The 19,605-nt window shown below is 47.9% G+C and overlaps 1 protein-coding gene across 1 annotated transcript in view; it reads left to right on the top strand.

Annotated features, from left to right (window-relative positions):
• The first annotated feature begins 581 nt into the window (after positions 1-581).
• Dpysl5 (dihydropyrimidinase like 5) overlaps positions 582-19,605 on the top strand; it is an 84,629-nt gene continuing 65,605 nt past the window's right edge. Inside the window, exon 1 of the mRNA XM_057787636.1 lies at positions 582-714. The gene's annotated coding sequence lies outside the window, so the exon portion shown is untranslated. The remainder of the gene's footprint in view (positions 715-19,605) is intronic.

Genomic DNA, 19,605 nt, shown 5'->3' with positions numbered 1-19,605 from the left:
GAGTGGTTATTCCTGTGGTCTATGGGAACAGTTTTCTTGCAACGACCTCTCCAGCCTGCAGTCCCGCCAGCGTCAGACTCGGTAGGGCGCTAACCCGGTGGCACAAGTGGGGACTCGCAGCCTCGGAGATCCGCCGCCGTCGCATTGTTTCAGCCCCTCGGGTGGGGTCTTGCAGGGGGAGGGGAAGCGGTGTGTCCTCCGGAGCCGCCCCATACCCTCCCAGGGGACCCGTACAGCTGCGCGCCTCAGCGCCCAGGCTTTGTGAAGTGTCGCTAGTTACCATGGGACCGGAAAGGCACGCGGAGAATGGTGCTTAAAGAGCTGGGGGCTGGAGAGGTGCTGGGGCAGTGCCCTCTGTCCCCTCTCGGACCCCGGCCCTGCAACAGAGACTGTCGGGATTTGTAGTCCCAAAGGCGGCAGCAGCGCGAAGGATGCGGGGCGCTGCTGGTCCCGCCTCCCCCCCCCCAACCTGCTAGCGTGAGGTGGCGAGGGCTGGGGCGGAGCCCTCGGATCGGTGATTGGCCCAGGCTGCTCCCAGCCCCCACCCTCGTCCCCACCCCCGCTCGCCACTCGGGACTCCAGCTCCAGGCGCGCAAGGCGGCCACCGAGCGAGCGCGCTAGCAGCCGCTCCCGCCCAGTGCATCCGCAGCTACCGCGCCGTGGCGAGATCCACAGACCGACCGACGGACCGCACAGTCGCAGCATCCTGGAGGAGTGGGTGATGGCGAGGGGAGGGTGGTGGGCTTAACCTTCCCGGGCTGGTGCATCCATCCCGCTCTCTCTATTTCTCCACGAAGCGCACAAAAGGGAGGGAATTTGGGATGCGCCTAGGCTCTCCGGGCCGCAGAGAGAGATGTTTAGGATTGGGGCAGCCATCCGGACTAAGATGGGGCGCTAGTCAGGTTCTTTGTACGCCCACCGAGCTCGGAGTGGTGCCTTGCGGCGCCTTAAAGCGTTGAATGTGTGCTGGAAAGATTTACAAATAACTAGGGTGAGGAGGCGGCCGAGTTGAAGGGGTTCACGCCTAGCACCCACTAGTCGCGCTGCCGTAGCTGGTCGACGTACAGTAAATGGCTAAAAGGGTGGGACTACGGGGGAGTGTTTCTCAAGTGACCGACCTGCCCCACGGTATATCCCTGGATCGCCACTGTCCCTGGTACCCACCCACCGCCTAGATGCACGTCCTTGGTTCCTTTCGCCCAACCTGGACCAAACCCGGGGACCGTCTGTATCTTCTATCCCGCTCCGCAGCAGAGCAGAGGCCTTCGAGGCACCTGCGGGAACCACAAAGGCCTCTTGCATCTGCCCAGCCCCTAGCGGCATGGCCCTAGGTCCCTCCGCTGGAGCCCTGTCGCCAAGTCCGCCACGCAGCACCGATCTTGGTGGGCGAGGGACGTCGACGCCCCGGGGTCTGAGAAGCTGGTTGGAGACTAACCGCGAAGGGGACAAACGGGGGTGGAGGCCTGGATTTGAGCAAAAAGAAAACCGGGAGCTGGGTGGGGACAGGTGATCGAATCTGAGGGAGGCGGCCGTGGCTCGAGAAGGACTGAGAAGTGGGTGGGGAGGGGGGGACGGGTCTGAAGCTCTGCGCAGGTTGCGGGAGGTGAGGCTGGTCTGAAGAATGAAGAGGGGAGGAGAGACGAGGGAGGGTTCAGACCTCTTGGGTTCTAGTAGTGTAGTCAGTCTAGTCAGTCATGGGGAGGGGACTGAGGCTGTGCAGGGGAGGGGTCCTCATGAAGGGAGGGTTCTCCATCGGGGGAGAGGCAGGCAGTTGAGGAGGGGCAAGTCTTCGCCTGAAGACCCTCAGCTCTAGGCCAGTCGCCTACGGCCTAAGACGCTGGCTGGGCGTGGTCCTTGGACTGGGCAAGGGGGCTCCGGTGGCGGGTCCCCGACGGGGCTGGGCTGGCTCAGCTAGGAGCTTTGTTTCTAAGCTTGGAATAACCCATGGGGACTCGTTTAGAATTTTATGATAATCCGCAGCGCCCCCCGGCACACCCTGTTCGCGTTTAGCTGAAAGACTTTGCCCAGCGGCAGATGCTGCCCGGGAGGTGGATGGAGGGGGGGTTGTCTCCCGCCCCGGAGACCCCGAGAACAATAGCCTGCATATGTCCACCCGTCGTCGAAGCAAAGCCCCCGCCCTAGAATTAAAGTGTGAGGTGCTCTGGTGCAGAAAACGTTCTCTGAGAAACCTCAGAGCACGTGCTGTCTCTGGGGTTTGCCGTAGGGCACCTGGCACCCCTGGGAATTCTGAGTGGGAGTCGCATGTGTTCCCCGGACTGTGGAGCCTGGGGACAGCCGCCACACACACCCCCCCCCCCCCCGGCTTCTAGTGCCGCTCCGGCTGCCACGTCTCTGTCCCCACCACATGCGATTGACGACTTTAGATAGTAGCGCGGAGCCGCATGGCAGAGATGCAAGTCCCAGAGGCCGAAGGTCGCCCTGGTGCAAAACAGGCTTTGTTTGTCCAGACCGCCTGAGCCCAAGTCTAAATGAGCCCTCAGGGCTGGTGAGGTTGGGGTAAATTGGAGAGAAACCTTAGGGTGGCGGTTACACGTCAAGGGTGCGGCTCTTGGGTTTTAGAACTTGCCGCGGGGGACTCAAAGCTTTGCTTTGCAGGTGACCACACCCAAGCGAGGGCATCCCTTGCAGATTATACGCAAATTGTCTCCTGACCTAAGAGATGGCTATGGTATATAGGTAGTGGCTGCTTGCCCATAGGAAAGCTGATGAGCAGAGAGTAAACACACGCCGAGGTCTTCAGTCTAAACGCCCTCTCTATTGCTGGCAGGCTAAACATCTTGTCTGTCGGCTGTAGCGCCCTGACATGCGAACTAACAGCCAAAAGCCTGAATTCTGTTATTTATAGTTTTAATTCTGTGACTGATAAGCTAAAGTGAATCTTAAGCATAATGTTCAATTATTACTGACTTGCAAAAACCAAAAAGTGAACCAGACATGTTTTTATTGCGGGATTGAAAAAACTAAATGACAAAACATAGAATTACGTTATCTTGGTTAGCAATCAAATTAACTGGTGGGCCGTTTGGCCCTCCTAACCCAGCCTTGAAACCTGGGGGTTTTCATTCCCAGCCAGTCTGTGAATTAAAGTATTCTCTGACAGTGGAGGGGTATGGTCACCCACCTCCGGGCCATTTGAAACCCCAACAATCTAACTAGGAAATCAGTAAATCCGAGCTTGTTGGTTTTAAAAGGTGATGATTTGAGATGGTGCATCTCAGAATTTACAGCTAGTCTCCAAAGGCTAGCTGGGATGCTGCCTGCTGAATTATTTTTTTTACTGTAGTTTTATTAAATCTTACACACACACACACACACACACACACAGAGAGAGAATGTATTTATATCTGAATACATTCATCCCGGCACATAAAAACTAGAATTTTAACATTACAAACCCATAAAACTGACAATAGAGAGCTTTTATTGTGAAAAGGAAAACATTTTGAAAAGGACCATTTTGTTGGTTTGCTCTGTTTGTTACAAACCTGTGAATTTGGGGGTTTGTTTTGGTTTGGTTTTTTAGAGGCAGTTTAGCCCAAGCTGGCTTCAAACTTGCAGCAATTCTTCAGACTCCGTAGTGCCACACACTTAAGCCTGAGTCACCGTGCTGGCCAATCCTATGGATTTCTCAAGAAGGTTGATTCTATGAGAATACCCAGCACCACCCTCAGGAAGGGGATGGTGGATAAGGGGTGCCGGTGTGTTAAGCTGGCTTTTGCAAGAAAGAGGTGGAGAAAGCACACACACCCTAGGCCCCCTAACTCCCCATTCCCTACCCCCGCTTCTGCTGGGGCTGCTCTGTATGAAACCCCTAGAACATAGAACCCGGGAAGAACAGAGACAGGTGGCCCCAGAAAATGACTTTTAGGGTGCCATTTTTAACTCATTTCCATGAAACCAGGGACTTCAGTTAAGTACACAATTTTGTAGTTGACCCAGGGACCCCAGGAATTTTCAGCGTGGCCTCTAGGCCACTGTGGTGTTAGCCTGTGTGATTGCTTGATTGCTGGGTGCTGCGTGCTTCTATCTCTGGAAACAATTTGCACGCAAGGTGGAGTTGCGCAGCCGACCAAAATTAAAATTAGCCTTGGGAACCTGGAGTGGACTTCATTTTTGATATCTTCGCCTCTCTGCATCTCCATGCTTCTTCTGCCTCCTCTCGGCTCCTCTGAGCAAGAATTCAGGTGCTCCGCGCCATGGGCAAATCTCCAAGGCAAAGGCAAACTTTTTTCGATATTTTTCTTTTTAGGTAGAATGTAGGAAAGTAGTAAGGGATGGCAAGCTGGAATTGGACGACTAGAGTATCTGAGAACCTGTCTGTCTTTCTCATATAAAAATAATTTCCAAGGTTCCGATAGGATCTGGTATCTTCCCCCCTTCCTCTATAAACCTCAGTTTCAGAAAAGAATAAGTTTATGGTAGCCTATAGAGCCATCGTACAAAATGCCTTGTCAATGTGAAGTACTGTAGAAAGAAATTGGTGCCATATGATAGCAAATAAGTGTATTTCACTATCATTTATTTATTTATTATTGTTTTTTTTTTGTTTTTTTTTTTGTTTTTTTTTTTTTTTGAGACAGGGTTTCTCTGTAGCTTTGGAGCCTGTCCTGGAACTCACTTTGTAAACCAGGCCGACTCAAACTCATGTAGATCTGCTTGTCTCTGCCACCCAAGTGCTGGGATTAAAGGTGTGTGCTACCACCACACTTTTTTTTTCTTTTAGAAAGCAGATATTTGATTTATTGCACTGCTTGTGAGAAAATAAGAACTCATTTAAGAGTGCTTCAACATTTTTATAGGAAGCAAAGGTTGCAATGCTGAGGTATGGATTTTATGGACTTTGATATGTATGTATGAAAGTTGCTGTCAGTTTTGCAAAATAAATTCAGGAAAGTATGTTTATGATTTGTCCCATTTCAGTCTTTGAAGCTTACCTTATTTAAAATAAATTGGCCAACCTTTAGCATCACTAGTGCCTATGAAAGACTGCTGTCAGTCATTTGTCCCCTTATTCCTTCCATATTTTAGGCCTGTCCTTAAAATTTGAGCTCAAAGGTGGTGGGAGTTAGTTGATGGGTGCAGTGTGTACTGGAAGATGTGATGATTTAGTAGGTGTGCAGAGCTGAGAGCATTGGCTGGTACCTAACAACTGGCCAATAAAAATGATGTCACTGCCACCACCATCACATTCTCTTCCATAACCTGTGCCCACAAAGCAACATTTTGAAGCCTTGTCTGGTCCTTTATTCCCCAGGACAGGCTTCTGCCTTGTGACTTTCACTACTGGGAACCCAGAGTGCAGTTAGGACTCCTCTCTGAAGCCCCACCCTCAAAATAGCAGGAATAACATGACTTTAACACACAACTGTTTTGAGCAGCTGAGAACTTGGAGAGTTTAAGAAGGTTCCAGAAGTGCACAGATCTCAGGTTTGGTGAATCGCCCCTATGTTTGGGGTTAGCTTGTTGTCTTACCCTCCCATACCATCCAAAGGAGCAATCAAGTACCTGAGGGATGTTGTGCCCAGGAGGTGGGAAGAGTGACCATGCTAAGTTCATGGTAAAATGTTGGGAATACAATAGCTCTGAGTTTCCAGCTAAGAAATATAGATCCTGGGGCTGAGGAAAGGGTTCAGTCGGTAAAGTGCCTACTGGGCAGGCATGAAGGCCTTATTTGGGGTCCATGTAAAAGCCAGATGTAGGGCTGGAGAGATGGCTCAGTGGTTAAGAGCATTGCCTGCTCTTCCAAAGGTCCTGAGTTCAATTTCCAGCAACCACATGGTGGCTCACAACCATCTGTAATGAGTTCTGGTGCCCTCTTCTGGCCTGCAGACATACACACAGACAGAATATTGTATACATAATAAATAAATAAATAAATAAATAAATAAATGTATTTTTTTAAAAAGCCAGATGTAGTTTGTATTCTGGGGAGACAGAGACGGGTTGGCTCTCATTGGCCAACCGTGTTCAGTGGGACTCTGACTCAGACAATAAGATAGAAAACCATTGCAGAACTCCTCAGTAGTGACCGCTGGTCTCCCCTGTACCCCCCATGCATAATCACCCAAAGTGTATGTGTTCACATCCACACAAACATGTGCATACACACACACATGCACCCCATGTAAAGAAAGAAAGATCTCAGACCTGTTGACTTCCCAAACACAGTCAGAGCATTTACTCTATTTAGGAGTAGATCCCGGTTATTGCCATCTTATGGATGAGGCCCCAGAAATAAGAAGGCTCTCTTACTCAGAGAAGGAAGTTGTAGTCTGTGTTCAAACCCCAGGAGTCTGCTTAGAGCTTGTGTTGTCAGACTGGCTTGGGAGCTAGCACATCTGGTCATTCGTAGGCAGGCTGGCGGGTTAGAAATATGGGAGCCGATGGTCAGTTGTAAGCTAAAATCGCTTCTTGGGTTTCCCTGGGGATGTCAGCCTGGTTTTTCCTTTATTCAGCTGATTAGAGATGAACACTGTTCACACTATTGAGGAAAGTCTCAAAGTCTTCTTTGCTTATAGCCAACTGATGGCCGATGAGCACAGCATCCATCCCGAGCCACTGAAGTGATGAACCCAGTACTAGGACGTGGTGGCCTAATCAAGGCCACACAAAATCTGCACATTCCATGCGCTTAAACCTTACCCCAAACTGAAAACACGTACTAGCTGGGTATAAGGTTTATAGTGAACTAAAGAATTTTCATGGGTACTGTGGCACACCTATAATCACAGCAATTAGTAGGTAGAGATAAGAGAATCAGGAGTTAAGGCAGTGTACCAGATTCAAGGCTAGCCTCGGCTACAGGAGCCCTTGTCTCAAAAATAAATAAACAAACCAAAAATCGGGCCTGGAGAGATCGCTAGTGGCTAAAAGTGTTTATTACTCTTGCAGAGAAGTGTAGATTGGGCGATTTACAATCCCACATCACTCCAGCTCCAGGGGATTGGATGTCCTTGCTTGTCCTCCAACAACATCGAAATGCACACACATACAAATAAAAATAAAATAGATTTTTAAAGAAAGCCAAGAATAGATGTAACAAATTGAGTGGTAGGCCCTGAAATTACCCAGAAGTATGCCTCACCATGTTTAAAATGCAATTTGTTCCTGTTTGTTCCTCTGATTTCAACACAAGCTACTGCTCAGACTTAAGCACATAACGGCTGGTACTGGAAGAGCAACTGGCTGACCGATTTAGATAATATTTCATGGAATTTTTCCAGCCATTGAGACCTTTGGCTCCTCATTTAAATTTACAATCATTTGAGCTAAGTGAAGTTAAGATTTTGTGAATGGCCAGTTTCTCGTGGGGAGGGAAAAAAGAGCGTTTCCGCAACCTGAATTGAGCATTGTCACTTCCCGCCCCCGACATCTGTCCATTTTCCTTGGCTTGGCACAGTGTTTTGGGTCTGTCACTGTGTTAGTTGTGTGGATGTGTGTCCAGCACTCAGTCACACCATCCTTGTGTCACACGGGGTCCGTTTCCAGGCTGCCCCTTTGTTGATTTCAAATCCGCCACTGGCTTGCAGGGATTGCTCAGGCCTGGGGTCTTTATTCTCTCTCCTTTTGTCTGGTCCTGTCTTTCCCTTTGTCCTTCTGCAGAGCAAGGCCCTCCATTGATTCCGAAGCTGCCTCCTTTCTCGTTTTCACTAATTCAGACTTCTGTCTGCGTGGATTGATTTGCCCATTCTGGTGTACAGCCCGAATGCCACCTCGTATTTTAAAATCAAACAACTGTCTCTAGCATGTGCAGATTCCGTCCCATCTGAGAGATGTTACATGGAATTGGCTTAGGTTTGCCAAGTTCCCACGTGGCAAAACATATACGTAAAATGGCAATTTGGGGAGAGATAGGCAGAGTGGCTGAGGATGTATTTGAAATTTGTGGGGGCTGAGATTATAGCTCAATGATCGAGTGCTTGTCCAGCATACAAAAGGCTCTGATTTAAGTCCTAGTAGCCCCCCTCCCCCACCCAAATAGTTTTCAAATGGTTTATGGTCCATTGAGACAGCCTAGCAGGTAAAGGCACTTGCTGCCAAGCCTGACAACCTGAATTCAATCTCTGTAACCCACATGGTCATGCCTTGTCATGCATGTCTCCCCCACCCCAATAAATAAACATCAAAAAAAGAAAAAACACGTATGTATGCTTGCTTATGTGTGTAGATATTTTGATGCCAGGGATTGAACCCAGGACCTTGTGCATGCTTGGCAAGTGCTCGACCACTGAGCTGTACTTCCAGGCGTGTGCATGTGCTCGCACGCCCCCCCAACATGCACGCACGCACGCACACACGCGCGCGCGCGCACACACACACACAACTTTTTAGTGAAACCTAGTAGATGCTCAGAAAAACGCCTAATTGTATAGCTTGATGGTTTTTGCAAGCTAAACATAACATCATATAATAATCATCTTCAAAGGAGTAGACGACCAAATACATAGTCAAAACTCCCTGTGCCTGCTTCCAGTTATTAACATTTCTCCCAAGGTAACCCGATACTCTCCTGACTTTCTTTTTTTAACTTTTTTTTCCATCTTTGACTTATCTTTATTTTTTTATTGGTTTTTATTGAGCTCTACATTTTTCTCTGCTCCCCTCCCTGCCTCTCCCCGCCCCTTCAACCCTCTCCCAAGGTCCCCATGCTCCTCTTTTCTAACTTTTCAAATTGTGTGTGTGTACATTTTAGTACACCTGCACAATCAAATGACAATCCAGAGACTGGAGAGATGGCTCAGTGATTAAGAGCACTTCCAGAGGTCCCAAGTTTGATTCCCAGCAACCACATGGTGGCTGACAATCATCTGTAATGAGATCTGACACCCTCTTCTGGTGTGCGAGCATACATGGAGGCAGAATGTTGTATACATAATAAATAAATAAATCTTTAAAAAAAAATGACAGTCCATGGGGGTTAGTTCTCTCCTTCCACTTTGTGGGTCCTTGGGATGGAACTCGGATTGTGAGCCTTAGTGCCTGGGACCTTGATGCCATCCCACTGGCCCCAAATTCTTTATCTTTGAGCAAAAGTAACTGTGTCTCTTGAGTCCAGAGTAGCCTGTCAGGGGGTGCGATTTCATCCATAGTGACTGATAGGAGTTTTCTTTTTGTTTGTAAGATAGGGCATCACTATGTTGCCCTAGCTAGCTGGTCTGGAGCTTGCTGTGTAGTCCAGGCTGGCCTTGAACCCAGAGACTCGCTTGCCTCTGCCTCCTAAGTGCTGGGATTAAAGGTGTGCATCCCTGTGCCCGGCAATGATTCTTAAGTGTAGGAAGTTATAGGTACTTGTCAGTTTCTTTACATGATCAACTTTACAAATCTGTGCGATTAGAGATTTTTCTCTTCAGTGCTAGAGAGGGAACCCAATGCTTTGTGCAGGCTTGGCCAGGGCTCTGCTGCTGAACTTCCTCCCCAGAGAATGCATCCTAGACAGCCTAGTTGGCAAGTTGGTCATCACAGAGTTTGTGAGAAAGGTGGCATAAAATTGTCTGGGGTGGCGCTGGAGAGATGGCTCAGTGGTCAAGAGCGCTGGTTGCTCTTCTGGAGGACCCCGGTTCAATTCCCAGTACCCACATGGCAGCTCATAACTGTAACTCCAGTTCCAGGGATCTTATGTTCTCTTCTGGCCTCCACAGGTACTTCATGCATGTGGTGCACAGACATACATATAGACGAAACCCCATACACATAAAAATAAGTAATAAAACTTTTTAAAAATTATCTGAGGTAACCAGTCAAGACCTGTGATAAGAATTTAGGAAGGCAGAGGACCAAAGAAAAAGCTGGTTTTTATCAGTAAGTTCTCGCCAATGATGGTACCTCTTATTAGCAGGTAGTGCCTAGAACTGGCCACTGAGAAAGAACGGACCTCCCTACTGTGAGAGAGGAGACAGTTCTGGGCTTGAGGTCATTCACAGTGTCTGAGAAGACCCACAGTCAGGAGCAGGAATGAATGCTGGTGCAGCCTGGCGAGTTAAGCTTGGTGTATGTAGTTCGACCTTCTTGCCTAACTGTCTTGGACCACCAACCCTCAAATAATGGCAAGGAGACTTATTAATATGAAAGCTTGGCCTTTAGTTTAGGCTTAGTCCCAACTAGCTCTTACAATTTAAATTAACCTGTTTATATTAATCTATGCCACATGACTCGGTTACCTCTCCTCTGTACCATTTGTCTGACTTCCTCAGTGTCTTGCTGGCATCTTGAGCACCTAGATTGATTCATCCTGAGTTCCTCTCTCTCCCCGGAAGTCCCGCCTTTTTTCTCCTGCCTAGCTATTGGCCATTCAGCTCTCTATTAAACCAGTCACAGTGACACATCTTCATAGTGTGAACAACTAATCTGCAACAGCTTAGTAACCAGGCGTTTGAATGAGAACTTTTCTTTCCTCAGCTAATGCTTGAAGTGGACTTGAACTTCCTCTCTCGGGACTGCTTGTATTTGCTGAGTGCCTACAACAGGCCCTGATCCCCAGGAAGGAGCTAGCACATGGGGAAGAGAAACGGGGCCTGCTCGTTCATCTCCCTAAGCCTGTTTCTTTGTGAACTGAGGGACTGTTAACACCGTCTTCCCAGGTTTGGTGAGGGGCCGATGGGATGAGGTACTTCGAGCCAGAGGGGCCTTGTAAGTGGAACTAATGATACTATCCAGGGGGTCAGTTGGGGGTTTGGACTGTGTAAAGACGTAGTTGCATAATGACAGAGGGTCAGGTGGAGCTGGGAGAAAGAACCAACTAGAAGCATGGTGACCATGGCCAGCACCCGATGGTATTGCCCTTTTCACTCTGCACAACCAAACCCATCCCAGAAGTTGCTTCTGTTACTTCCGTGTTGCTCTTGCTGTGTTTTGAGTGAACTTCAGGGATCTTAAGTCCTCTTTTTGGCAAAGCTCCCTGTGCCACCTGGCCCATGGTCTTTGAGGTTTCTCTCCACCCAGGAAGGAGATGTCCCTTTCCCCTACTCTCTGCCTCCAGAGGATCTTCCTCAGAAACCCATCTGGGGAGCCTCGCCCTCTCCCACATGCTGCATGGAGGAGGGAGCCCATTATATCCCTCCCAAGCCTGTCACCTGAGTCAGCCCACTGTATGCTTCCCTGTCAGTTCTGCTCAGTCACAGCCATGTGCTCCAGTGCCTTTGTCACGACTAACTCTGGGCTCCGGATCGACCCCATGAAGCAGCTCTCGGTTCTTGGCCCCCATCACACTGTTGCTGCCCAGTCATTGGTCAGGGACAGTGTTGACAGTCTTGACACTAACTGCCCTCAGTCCTCTTTCCCGATGCTCTCCTGAGAAACCTGGTCCTTCCCCACCCCCTCACTCTTCATTCTACCGTGGAGGAACATCCCAGCCTGAGAACCCATTTTCTTGATTTTCCTAGGGCAGCCTGGAGTTTCCGTACTTACCTGTTACTGCTTAAAAGTTTGCCCTGGGTAGCCAAGAAAAAGCTGACACCCTTGGAGCCGGGGCCTGGCCTGGAGCAGCAGTATATTGAAAAGCTGTTTTATTATCTTGAGTTAGACATGATCTGGATGCCATAAAGCTGTCCTGTGTGCAGCTGTGACCATGGGGTTCAGTGTGTTCTCCGAGGGGCACAAGCGCCTCCATGTTGTAATACTAGAATACTTTTATTGCCCAGGAAGAAGCCTCAGGTCCAACAGCAATCACTCCCCAGTTTCTCCCATGCATTGTCTCTCTGCTTCCTCTCCCCGTAGCAACCATTCAGCTACCCCTGTCTGTGTGATTTGCCCATTCTGGGTATCTCATACAAACGGAACCCTATAGAACTTGGCCTTTTGTGACCATTGAAGCCCCATGTTCCAGTCACTTAAAAAAAAAAAAAAACAGTAATGTAATGTCTTCACTCTAGTTTGCAATATGTTCTTTCTTTGTTGTTGTTGGTGTTACTTTAATAGAAAGATTAAGGACATTTGGGAAAGGGCATACTGTTAAATAGTTGCTAAGCCTACCGTAGCTCAGTGGCTCAGGGCTCGTCTGTCATGTGTGAGGCCGTAGGTTCAGTCCAAAGAAAAGAAGATGCAGAGAAAAACCTGGTTATCTGGTGCCACACTCTGAAAAGGACAGCTCACAGAAGATCTAGACCTCTTTCTGTCCAGAGCAGGAACAAATACCACAGTAGAATTCTTCTTTAGGTAGATAGGGACGCTGGCCAACATCTAAGTATCTCAGAAAGGAGAAGAGGGTTGTGATGTTTCCATCACTGTGGCAAAACCCCGAGAAAACAGATTGGAGAGGGAAGGATTTGCTTTGGCTCACGGTTTCAGAGGGTTCATGGTGGGTTGGCTCCATTTGCTTTAGGCTTGTGGTGAGACAGAATATCATGGCAGCAGGACCTCAGGCAGGGGATGCTGCTTACCTCCACAGAGCGACAGAGAACATAGGAAGGGTGTGGATAACAGAACCATCAAGGGCATGCTCCCAGTGGTCCTCTTCCTCCAACCAGGCCCACCTACTCATCTCCACCCCCCTCCACCAATAATGCCATCAGGTTATGAACCCATGCGTGAATATATCCGCTGATGTACAATCACTTCTCTGAATCCCCACCACTGAGCAATTTGTTGCTCCGGGCCCAAATCTTCAACAAGTGAACCTCTTGCAGAGAACACTTCCTATCCAAACGGGGACAAAGTGAATGTGGAGGGGCCACCTGGAGGATGCTCAGCTGTGTAGAGACTTCTGTGTAGAGACTGGCAGTGTGTACAAATAGCTAATGCATAGCACGGCTCTCGGGCTGGCACTAAGAGAACCTTCTTGATTGCAGGGATCCAGCCTGCAGCATCATTGAACTGGGGTTGGGATGGGTTTGGTAGGGCAGGGGTTCCAGGCAGAGGGATAGGTGTGAGGTGCCCACAGATCTGAGGATCTGATGGGATCAGCATGGCTGGGAAAGGGGACTTGAGCAGCAGAGAGAGGGAAACAGACAAGAGTGGTCAAAGGCAGCTGAGACCACGCCGTTGCATTTTCATTTTCTTTTCTTGGCTCCTCCTTACTGGCATCTGTCGGCTTTCCAGAGTCCAAGGCTGCTAGACCCAAGGAGTGGACTTGAGACGTGGGTCATGAGCGGCCCTTGGCTTCATCTACATTAATATAGATGAAATGATTTAATTTACTTTAAAGCTCAGTAGTTGCCCCGAATCTCTAGACTGTCCTCGGAAAGTGCCTTCCTTTTCCTGTGAAGTAAACTCACTGACAATGCCTGGACACGTTTGGAAAATATCTCTAGTGCCTGTGTATGTTTAAGAAAATCCTGTGCATACATGCAATGTGTTTATTGCCTGTAGACTTGGTTTAAAATAACATCACACATTTGCCTTCCCCTTGGGAACCTTCGTTAGGTCTTTTATGCCCCAAAAGCTAACAAATAGCATGAAATAAGTGGCCTGTCCTTGATTATAGAATCTTGTTCCAGTTAAGATGTAGTGATTTTGTGTTGTTTTACATTTAGGCTGACATTGGGGTCACCAGAGCATATTTTCTGATATACAAATTATATCATCATGGGTATGGACCACAAGAAAGACCCTGTGTGTGGAAAAGAGAGTCCAGAGCCTGGAAAATGTAGTTTATGTTTTCTTGTGTTCAAAGCTAAGCAGTTGTCAATGACTAAATGTTTACAGGGACCCAGTGCCAAGTGTTATCACCCACGTGATCACAGATTTTTATAACACAGTCCTCTGTCCCCCCGGTCACCCCAGACTGAAATGCTGGCAGTCATGAGATTCTTGAAGGCAGGGATCCCATGGTGCCCATTTTGAACCCCGCCATCAAGGATACTGAGGGTCACCATGTGTGCCCTGTGCTTAGATCTTGCCTTGCCATGTGTATTAATCATGTGTGTGTTATGGGTCGAGCCAGTTAACCTTTCTGAATGTGCTGGGCCTCATTCATTGCAGGGTTGCAGTGAGAACTAGAAATTAAGTATCGTTAGCTCTTTGTAGCGGCAGCCTCTCCATTCTGGGATTCAACCAAGTGTGGACTGGAAAATATCTGGGGAAAAAATTACGTCTGTATTTAATCAACATGTACAGACGTCACGGTCGTTTCCTACAACATAACAACTGTTTAGGTGGTGTTAAAATTATATTAAAGAATTATAAATAACCTAGAGACTACTTACTTTATGTGTTTGTTTAGTGTGTGAGGGTAAGTTAGTTGTTGGCGTGCCTATGGAGGTCAGAGGACAACTTGCAGGAGCTGGCTCTCTTCATCCACCGTGTGGACCTGAGGGATTGAACTCAGGTCATCAGCCCTGCCAGCAAGCACCTTTTCCTGGCGAGTCATCTTGCCAGCCAGAGAATGTCTAAAGTATGCAGAAGAGTGTCTAAGCATGCTCTAGAAATACATGCATTTGTTAATAAGCTCTTTGAGCATCTTCCGGTTTTAGTGTCTTGGAAAAGGGGGATCCTGGAACCAACCCTTTTCAGAGATGACCGGATAACTGCATATAAAACACACAGTCTGTGATCAGCATGTAGCATTGCTGAACAAAATCAAAAAGGCTTTCAAGGGTGGGTAGTGAAACAACCAAACCCCACTGAAAGAAAATAACACGAGAAAGGAAGAAAGCAAGAAGGCAGTGAATTGCTCTCAGGTAGCCGCCCTCAGCAGTGTTCTGGTCGTCTCTGATGCACCCATTATACAAATGCACACATTCTTGTCCATTCTAGGTTTTGTTTCTTCAGATTTGTTTTTACTTTTAAATTACGTATGTATGCCTGTGTTTGTGCATGGACCATAGGTGCCAGCAGAGGCCAGAAGAGGGTGTTGGATCCCCTGGAACTGGAATTACATACAGGTGGTTGTGAGCCACCTCATGTGGATGCTGGGAACCAAACTCAGGTTCTCTGCAAGCTCAGTACGTGCTCTTAACTGCTGAGCCATGTCTGCAGTCACGGGTCCATTGTTTTAATGGTTGTTATCTTTCTTTAGAGAGAGAGAGAGCTTTTGGCCACTAAACATTGCCGCCCACCCTGAAGTAACCAGCGGGGTGTCTCGGGTCCTATTTGCACCATGCACATCCTGATTATGTACATATGGGCAGGGAGAGGGAGATAATTTTTGTCATTGTTCATTTGTGAAAACGAACAGTTTGCATCTGTGTGCAGATATCACAAATGTCTGCGTTGGGTTTCCATTTCAGTGAAATACACGTCTGCAGCCTGCCTGGTCTGGCAGAGCTCTTGCTTACATATACGTCATTCAAAGGAATGGAGACCGCGGCAGCTCATCCCACCGCTGCCGCTCATCCTACCGCTGCAGCTCATCCTACCGCTGCCGCTCACCCTACCGCTGCAGCTCACCCTACCGCTGCAGCTCACCCTACCGCTGCAGCTCACCCTACCGCTGCAGCTCACCCTACCGCTGCAGCTCACCCTACCGCTGCAGCTCATCCTACCGCTGCAGCTCACCCTACCGCCGCAGCTCACCCTACCGATGGGCATCCCATGTGCTTCCAGTTGTTTCTGTTGACTACAAGCAGTGTTGGCGTGGCCATTCCTGAGCCTGTCTCCTCAGGTTCCGATGTCTTCATTTCTGTGCTTAAAGCCCTAGCAGTAGAGCCATGGGGCTTTCAGAAATCTCCATAGAGATCTTTCCAGACTCTCCAGAAAGGTGCCGCACTCCAGTCTCCGCCAGCACTGAGACGGTCCTCACGGCAAACCCACACTCTCAGTGCCTGCCCCATTGCTCCGTCCACTCGCATGCCCTTGACCGCTGTAAAGGCCAGACGTTAGGTTTGCTCCATCGTGCATTGCATCGCGCCCTTTCTTTTGTTTACACACGCTGCCCCCATCGGTATTAAGAGCCCAGGGTTGTCGCGTGGACAGCGCATGTTTTCCCAGCCATTTAACTACTCATTTAGTGGCTGATTTCTGCGGCACTGTCTCGGTTTCTTTTCCTGTGGCTGTGATGGGGGGAAAACGGTTCACTTTATCTCAGTTCAAGGTAGGGAAGTCAGGGCTGCTGGAACTTGAAGTGGCTGGTCGCATCCCAACTGTCGTCAGAAGCGAGCAAGCAATAAATGCGTGTGTGCTGTTCAGTTTCTTTTCCCACCCGGGGAAATGGAGCCACCTGCAGAGAGAACCAGGCCTCCCACCTCAGTAATGCAGTCAGGATAATCCCCCACAGGTCCATTTCCCAGGTGACCAGGAGTTCTTAACCTGTGGTTCACAGGGATCACATATCATATAGCCTGCATATCAGATATTACATTATGATTCATATCTAGCAAAATCACAGTTATGGAGTAGCAATGAAAGTAATTTTATGGTTGGGGGCGCTCAGTACAACATGAGGAAGTGTATTAAGGGGTCGCAGCGTTAGGAAGGTTGAGAACCACTGCTCTAGACTGACAGTTACCACTAACAGTCAGAGGCATCTTCTACTTCATCAAATTAATTGTTCGGGGTATCACAAAGCTGCCCTGCCTTGGTGGCTTAGGTTTCCAGATTCAGATAGAAAGTCTCCTCTGCATCTTGGTTGGGTGTGTCATTTCGTGAATCATTCAACATCTAGTATTTGTATTGTGTAGTGTTTTACCTTCAGATAAAGTCCAGGTAGGTGACTGACTCGATGTGTACTATAAGGTGGGATGCAAACTTAATATCCTTCGTGAAAAGTAACCAGTTGTGCCATCGTTGGCTGCATGAATCATATCCTCATTGATGTGAAATGTCGCTTCTCTTAGAGTGCTTTGGAATCCGGTGCCAAGCATTGTGTTCCCTGCTCATGTGTTTGTCTACTCAGATGCTGAAGCCACAGCTCTGACCACAGTAATTTGGTAGAGCGTATTTTAATATTTACTAAGGTTGGAATCCGTAACAGTCACCCATCTTAAAGGTGCGGCTCGTGGATGATTTAGGAATATGTAGCCGTGTGACTGAGGAGGATGGCTCAGCATTCCAGAGGGCTAGGGTCTGATTCACAGCACCCACATGGGAGCTCACAACTCTCGGACACCCTTTCACGGACACACATGCAGACAAAACACCAATGTATATAAAATAAAAATAAATCATTAAAAACCAAGACCTGTGCAGCCATGATAGTGAGGAAACCGTCTATAATTGGAGGAATCCTTTAGCAATTTGCCACCGCTTCTCCTCCCCTCCCCAGTCCCAAGGAAACCACCCGTCAAGACAGATCCAAATCGAGAAGATGCTCTCTGTAGAGGTGTGCTCTCTCTGGACTGGTCCTAGTGCTTTTCTTCTTTGTTTTTAAGTGGTTTTTTAAAAATGTTTTTCTCTATTGCAAATACAGCGTTTTCCTATTTTTCTGCTACCTACTTGCTAGAAAAAATACCTACTGTATTTGCTTTATTTGACTATTAAGATAATTTTACTAATAAAATATTAAGCCTTTTTTTTAAAGATTTATTTTATGTGCCTAAGTGTTGGCCTGCATGTATGTAGTTGAGCCACGTATATGCCTGGTTCCTGAGGAAGCAAAAAAGGGGCATTGGATTTCCTAGACTGGAGTTGCAGAAGGTTGTGAGCCACCATGTAGGTTCTGGGAATCAAACCTGGGTCCTCTGGAAGAGCAGCCAGTGCTCTTAGCCACTGAACCATCTCTCCAGACCCAGGCTATTGGTTTTTTAACTGTGTAGTTGTAATTCATTTCATGTTTATCCTGAGAATGGAGGCCATTCACTACTACTTGTGGAAGTGACCCTCTCTTCATTGAAGATGATGTCTTGTGCTAGGGACAGGCAGGGCGAGGGTGACTCTCACTGAGTTGGGGACACTGGGACCAGAGCCAAGTGGAGGCAGAAGTTTATGGGGGCCAGTAAGACAGTAAAGTAGAAAATTCCAAAAGGCCAGTGGTTCTCACTCAACTTGTGGGTTGTGACCCCTTTGGGGTCACGTATCGGATATCTGGAGTATCGGATATTTACATTATGATTCATAACAGTAGCAAAATTATAGTTATGAAGTAGCAAAGAAATAATTTTATGATTCGTCACCACAACATGAGGAACTGTGTTAAAGGGCCGCAGCCTTAGGAAGGATGAGAACCACTGCAATAGTACAATAGGCCGTTGGTGTGCAAGTTCATTGTTAAATAAGTGTACACGAGGGGATGAGTAGCTGGTCAGGGAATGTGACGGCCGTAGAACAGATTTCTTCCACTTGTGTTTTTGTGTTACTTCCCTTCCCCCACCCCCCAGCCAGGGCTATTGCTGACTGCACAACCACATTCCTGTAAAAATGCCTTCAAGAGCAAATAGTGACGTGAGACTGTGTCCCGCTGCAGCAGCTCCCCATATATGATAATATGATATGCTATATAGATTACATAGGTGTGTGTGTGTGTGTGTGTGTGTGTGTGTGTGTGTGTGTGTTTGAGACAGGGTCCCATGTCACCTGGGCTGGCCTCAGACTCGCTACGTAGCCTAGGATGACCTTGAACTTTTGATCCTCTTGCCCCCACTTCCTCTGAGTGTTGGTAAAATAGGCCTGTGTCACTAGCCCTGGTTTTATGCAGTTCTGAGGGCCAAACCCAGGGCTTTCTGTGTTCACGCTATCCGCTGAGCCACATCCCCAGTTTTCTGTCTTTTTCTTTTTATAACTAAGATGTTTTAGTTAGCATTCAAAAGCATGCTTCCGCTCTGACATTTTCATATTTATATACCGTTGAGCTCTGCTCATACCATATTTGCCTCTATTACTCTCCCTTGTCCCTCCTTCCCCCTGTTTTCATGGTGTGTGTGTGGGGGGGGCAGTCCTGAACTTGTGTAGCCCAGACTGACCTAAATTCACAGTCCACCCAAGTGCTGGGATTACAGGCGTGTGTCACCACGCATATTGTAGTGCTGGCTTTTCCCTCTCCGGGCGTCCTTCCTCTTCCTCTATGCCATTATGACAGGTGTAAAATGTAAGCCCATCTTGATTTGCATTTCTCTGAATGTTAATAAAGGTGAACATCTTTTCGTTTTCTTATTAGCTCTCTGTCCCCTCTCCTGGTGGCTCGCTGCTCATACTCTTCTGTTTTCTCTAGTGGAGCATCTCCTTTCCTCTGATGGTCTAGAAGCACTCCCGTATACTGCAAATGTTAATCCTTGATTATATGTTGGCAACATGTCTGGATCAGTTTTTATTTATTTTTATGGAAAGCAATTTGTAGTACCTTTTGCAGTATTACGGTTTCCCAGTATCATATAGTCTTAGTTAAATCAATCTTATTGTTCTGGTTTTGGATCCCGCTACAGAAATCTCAGTCAAGTTTATAAGTACCTCTATGTCTTATTCCAGTCTGCTTGATATTTTTTTTAATGTAAAGTGTAGATCTAATTATGACACTTCTTTGCTCAAGATGCTGGCGAACTTTCCTGCTGCTCTGAGTCTCAGCCACGCTCTCGGGGCAGGTGTCAGGCCTTGGAGGATGTGGGCTCTGCCCTTTAGATTCCCACACATGATATGCACCAGTTGTCAAATGCACAGAACCAAAGGGCCCCTGGGACTCCTATCCAAAAGCCACCACCACGTTTCTGAGAGGGGTCCCCCACTCCAGTTAGAGCAAAGTCTGTACCCCCCTTTCAGTGCTGACATAGCTCATCTGACTTCCAT

The sequence above is a fragment of the Chionomys nivalis genome, chromosome 1 (genome assembly GCF_950005125.1).
Source record: "Chionomys nivalis chromosome 1, mChiNiv1.1, whole genome shotgun sequence".
NCBI lineage: Eukaryota > Metazoa > Chordata > Mammalia > Rodentia > Cricetidae > Chionomys > Chionomys nivalis.
The sequence above is the reverse complement of the archived record's forward strand: the minus strand, read 5'-3'. Positions and strand labels throughout refer to the sequence as shown.